The 5,664-nt window shown below is 38.7% G+C and overlaps 1 pseudogene; it reads right to left on the bottom strand.

Annotated features, from left to right (window-relative positions):
• Positions 1-4,901: 4,901 nt before the first annotated feature.
• On the bottom strand, positions 4,902-5,412 carry LOC119538306 (annotated as a pseudogene).
• Positions 5,413-5,664: the final 252 nt, after the last annotated feature.

Here is a 5,664-nt window from a genome sequence, read left to right as displayed (position 1 = left end):
CGTCTCCACAGTTGCATGGGCCAATTCCTATAATGAATCTCTTAATGTTTACATATATATATATATATATATATATATATATATATCTTCATCCAGTCAATTCTGTTTCTCTGGAGAATCCTAATACATGTGCCCTTAGACAAGTTACTTAATCTTTCTAAAATTTAGTCCACTTGTAAAATGGTAATAATGGTCAGTCTCACCTTTGTTTTTTGGGAAAAATTCAATCTGATAAGGATGGGTCAGGTAAAGAATAAATTTTTAGCAAATATAGATATTTCTACCATTATTTTCATGAGAAGCAAAACTGTTTTGGAAAGACTTACGTGAAAATACATCACTGAACCCCCATCTGGCTAGCACTCAAGGCAATAAGATAAACTTCTGGTGCTTATGTGACTTGATTAAAGGAGCACTATTGACAGGGACTATATATAAATTTGCAGAAATGATCGTAACTAGAGTCAAAATCAACTATTATTAAGAGGCCCTGGGAGACTGGGTTACAGCATCAACTAAACAGTTAACTCTGGCAAACTGTGTGTTCTAGCTTGCTAACGCTGCCTTATGCAAAATACCAGAAATGGTTTGGCTTTTATAAAGGGGGTTTATTTGGTTAACAGTTACAATCTTAAGTGTCCAAGGTAGTGCATTGACAATCGGGTACCTTCACTGGAGGATGGCCAATGGTGTCCAGAAAAACTCTATTAGCTGGGAAGGCATGTGGCTGGTGTCTGCTCCAAGTTCTGGTTTCAAAATGGCTTTCTCCCAGGACATTCCTCTCTTGGCCACAGCTCCTCTTCAAAATGTCACTCTCAGTTGCCCTTGGGGTGTTTGTTCTATCTTAGCTTCTCTGGAGCAAGAGTCTGCTTTCAACAGCCGTCTTCAAACTGTCTCTTATCTGCAGCTACTCTCTCAGCTTCTGTGCGTTCTTCAAAGTATCCCTCTTGGCTGTAGCAAGCTCACTCCTTCTGTTTGAGCTTATATAGTGCCCTAGTAAACTAATCAAGGCCAATGCTGAATTGGCGGGGCAACACCTCCATGGAAATTATCCAATGAAAGATCTCGCCCACAGCTGAGTGATCACATCTCCACAGAAACATCCAGTCAAAAGTTTCCAACCCAATCAATGCCAATAAGTTTCCTGCCCACACAAGACTGCATCAAAGTTAATGGCATTTAGGGGGACATAATACATCCAAACTGGCACACTGTGCCGCAGTTGCTAGTTAGGGCTTCTCACCCCTCTGTGGAATTCAGTTAGAAGAGTCTCTCAGCTTGACTATAACTCTTGATAGAGTTTCTGTATTCTCTCCTCTAGGACATACAGCTTCTCCCTTTGTCTCTGCTACATTTTGGGTGTTGTAGTTTAGCTTCTAGGTGTTCAATTCTCTATGTCTCAAGTTCAAATTCCCTCAGAGATGTAAATGTTCAGTACAGGTGTCATCATCCTCCCTACTGGGCAGAACTTTCCTTAACTCACTTCATCAAGGGATACTGGCAGACTGGCTGTCTTGGGGTCAGGGATCACCCCTTATTAAATCCACCAATTACTAGTTGAGGAGATATGTGGCACTAGGATGGTAACTTATGCAAAGGTACTTGAGAAGGTGATTCTAGGCAGGGGTCCTTAGAAGGAGCTTGGCAAGTAATAGGGATTTCAGAGATTTGGCCCATCCAGTAAAGGATGAAAATTCTGCTACCCAGGTGAACTATATGGTATGTAAATTATGCCTCAATAAAGCTGTTAAAAAATTTTGCCACCCATTTCCCATGGTGGGAGTGGAACAGAAAAGGCAGACAATACTCAGTAAGTGTGTGCAGTGGCTGCTGGGGGCATCATCCAACAACAAAAATTTGTCACGCTTCTGCTATGTGTCAATACTACTAGGTATTGAACACAAAATGTAAATAGATAGTATTTTCTCAGCACAGAAAGGAATGCTTTGAGTATTAAGCCAATATTTCACTTCTGCATAGAAGTGCAATGTAGAAGGCATTTAACTATAGATTTTTTTTTCTGAGCCTATGATAAAAAGATGCAGTTCAGTGACTTGTCCACTAAGTATGAAAATATTTACAGAGTGACAGAGCGTATGTCAAGCAAAAGTATGTTCAGGATCAGACAAATTTTCTCTCTAGGCTACCACTTAAATATTGAATAGAATTATAGTTTTGGTGATTTCAAATCTGATAATATAGAACTAACTGTACATTTTACCTGGACATGTAAAATAAATAGTTTTTGCCCTCATAACAATAAAAATACTTCTAAAGGTACTTATACTGTATGTATTTAACTTACAATTCTTTTCATGACTTTGGAGCAATCTGTTTAATTTACAATTCTACATGACACTCTTTTTCTTTTTTTTTTGTATGTGTGGATCTAAGGAAGAAATGAGTGAGAGAGTATATAAATGGCTATTTGGTTTCTCGAAGGAAACCTTTCCAGCAACACTGTCAATCAAAGATAGCCACTCTCAGTTTTTCTTTTGGAGACAAACAGAATTGATAATTTCCTGTATTTACATATTGCTCAATATTTATTCATTTATCTATTCTGTGCTGGAAAACATTTTCTGAGTACTTTATGTCAGGTTATGGTCTTGCCGATGGATATAAAAATGCCAACCATGGTCCTTTTCACAAAAAAATTGAAGTCTAGTGAGAGGTAAACATTGTTCTGCATGTAGTCTTTCCTTCAAATGTTGTAAATGCCTGTGCAACATAGTGTTTCAAAACAGTGGACAAGTTCTTTAGTTCACAAAATCAGTCAAGGTCTGTATCATTCCAAAGTCAAAATCTGTATGCCCTCCTAGTAAATGCATCACCCTGTTCGAGTTTATGCTGTATGTGAGTCAGCTATAGCCCATTTTGGTACTTCAGATGGGGAAAAAAAATCAGGGTTTAATTTTGATAGATTCTATCAAATTTCCCTCCAAAACTGTTGTAATAATTAGCAGTCTTATTTACAATGTATAAGACTGCACTTATCATAAACTTGCCAATCCTGGATATTATCAATTTTTTTTCATGAAATTTTAAGCTAAAAAACAGATCAAGGCAGAGCTGTCTTGATTGAAGTGGGAATCCAGTTATGGAGGGCTGAGAACCCTGTCTAGTTGGCTTCCCCTTTACCTCCCTGTTGGTCCTTGGGGGCATCTCTAAGTGATCCCAGGGTTCCATTAAACATAGTCTGAAAATTATGGTTCCCTGGTTTTTATTGCTGCTATTTGTTGGTTTCTCATGAGTAATAGCAATATATCTTTTCTGGCATTCAAAGCAAAGATATTTAGCTGTTTCTGTTGGTTGGTTATCTTTGTGTTGTGGTATATAAATATCATTTTTGGCTCTCCAGGCACAAAATAAAGAGAATTGTATGCTTGTGCATTGTTCTCAAAAACTACAAACCAAGACCTCAGTAGGAGATCTTCGGTGCTCAAATGCTTCCCTCATTACAGATGAGGCCATGTGTGTCATATTAATTCTTTAAGGTCACAAGAGAAACACTTAGCAAACTCCAAGAGTAATATCTCTAAATTTAATACATTAGAATATTCCATTGTGACCTAAAAGTTTTTCCAAAAGACTGAACTAATGTTTATGGAAATAGTCATGCTTAGGTTGGAAGACTCATAAATACCAGGACAATCCAGGGAATGCACAAGTTCTAACTACATGGTATTAGCTTGTCTGAGAGTAGAATTTGGACAGATATACAAGTGACAATGGATCTTTTGGGTCATGTTCTCTGTTAATTTCCCATGAGGTCACATCATGAAATTACAGTAAGTATACATTGGCTGTAAACATGGTCCAAAGCACTGTGGTGTGCTTGTCAGTTATGAACTTTCCTAGCAGGTGGTGGGTTTCCAGTTCCTCTCAATTCGGGGAAGTGGAGAAGAGAGCAGCCGTGGCCTGCCAGTCCATGGACTCAACAAAGTGGCCACCATCACAGAGCTGTCATCTACTCTTGCCTTTCAGACAAGAATGATTTCTTCAATGACTACATGCTAGGGAGCAACCAAAGATCCCCACCTCCTGCTATTCACACCTTGTGTAATTCTCTCCCCTGGAGTGTGGGTTGAACTGAGTGACTCACTTCTAATGAACAGAACGTGGCGGAAGTGATAGGATGTCACTTATGAGATTAAGTTATAAAAAGGCTCTGGCTTCTGTCTTGGGTCCTCTCTCACTCTCTCTTATGTCACTTGCCCTGGGAAAAGCCAGCTTCTGTGTTATGAGACAGCTCTGTAGAGAGGCCCTTATGATGAGACACTGAGGACTCTCAATAATTGCGAGTGAGCCTGGGAGCAGCTCCCCTTCAATCCTCCCTCCACTTCAAGCCTTCAGGTGAGAACAGTCCCTGCCTGTAGCTGCAGCCTCATGAGAGACCTAGAACCAGATGCCCACAATTAAGCTCTTACAGGATTCCCAACTCAAAGAAACTTTGAGATTTTTTTTTGCTGTTTTGAGCTGTTAAATTTTGGGGTTACACAGCAATAGATAAGCAATTCAGAATGTTTTAAAAATACGAGTCCTTGCTACAACATCCTGAACAGAATAAAGGCTCAGAAATGTCAAAGCTAAGTGATCTTCTGTTAGTAAAACTTTAGGAACCTTGATTTTTTTTTTTAGGCTTCGATATGTTTTATTGCAGCAAAATTTCAATGAGAGGTGGCTTTTACTTATAGAATTTAACACGTAGGGAGACTGTCCAACACCCTTGGGTCCAAGTGAGGATACTATTAAGCCTGTTTATATATTTTCTTATTTTTAGTTTGCACATAGAAAAATTGCTTCACTTTCATAAAAAATCCCAATATTGTAAATTAAAAATAAACCCTCCCTTATCCATCCCTTTATTAAATATACTGACAGCTCCAAAACCAGACAATTTAGATTGGTTTAATCTTGAAGTATAATCTAACAAGGCTGAAAACTAAACATTTCAGGTCCTTTAGCAAATAGTAAAATACTCAAAGGCCTTCAGGATCCTTTGACTGATTTACATCAATAAGAGAGCCTATTTTTGATGTGGTAAAAGAAATGTGTTCATCTCCGATTACAATTTCAAGCTCCTTTGCATTCCTAAATACGGTTTCTGTCTGCCAACCTTTCGGGGGAGGTCACAAAGCATCATCTTTTGTAATTTCACTGTCATCAATAATTCTCTTTGGTTTTTCCATTATTCTCTTATGTACATGTGCCTCTTTTCTTATCATGACGTCATTTTTGTAATTGCTATTGTTGGCATATCAAAGCTTTCCTGTGGGAAGTGGAAAAAGAAGTTCAATCTCTAACAGCAAAACCTGCTCTTGGCTGAGACTCAAACTCTAGAAACTCATGTCCAAATTTGCCTTTGCACCCGACATGGTAGCACAGGTAGAAATCACTGGCCATACTCATTTTTGTCCCTGGGAAGGCCTCCGAAGGCTAGGAACCTTGATTTTTAATGATAGTTTATCTGACAATGAGGAAATGTGCTTGTTCAACGTGATTGTCACTTCACATTTCAGTATAGCTATTATCACCACCAATTTTACAGCACCTTGGGCTGAAAGTCGAGTGTTTAACTGAAGCTACCCCAAGTCGTATTCAAGACGAAGAGCCCAGAAAGCAGCCTAGGAACTGCAACTCTCTCCAATCTAGAGTTTAGAG

This window comes from Choloepus didactylus, chromosome 6 (genome assembly GCF_015220235.1).
Source record: "Choloepus didactylus isolate mChoDid1 chromosome 6, mChoDid1.pri, whole genome shotgun sequence".
Classification (NCBI taxonomy): Eukaryota; Metazoa; Chordata; class Mammalia; order Pilosa; family Megalonychidae; genus Choloepus; species Choloepus didactylus.
The sequence above is the reverse complement of the archived record's forward strand: the minus strand, read 5'-3'. Positions and strand labels throughout refer to the sequence as shown.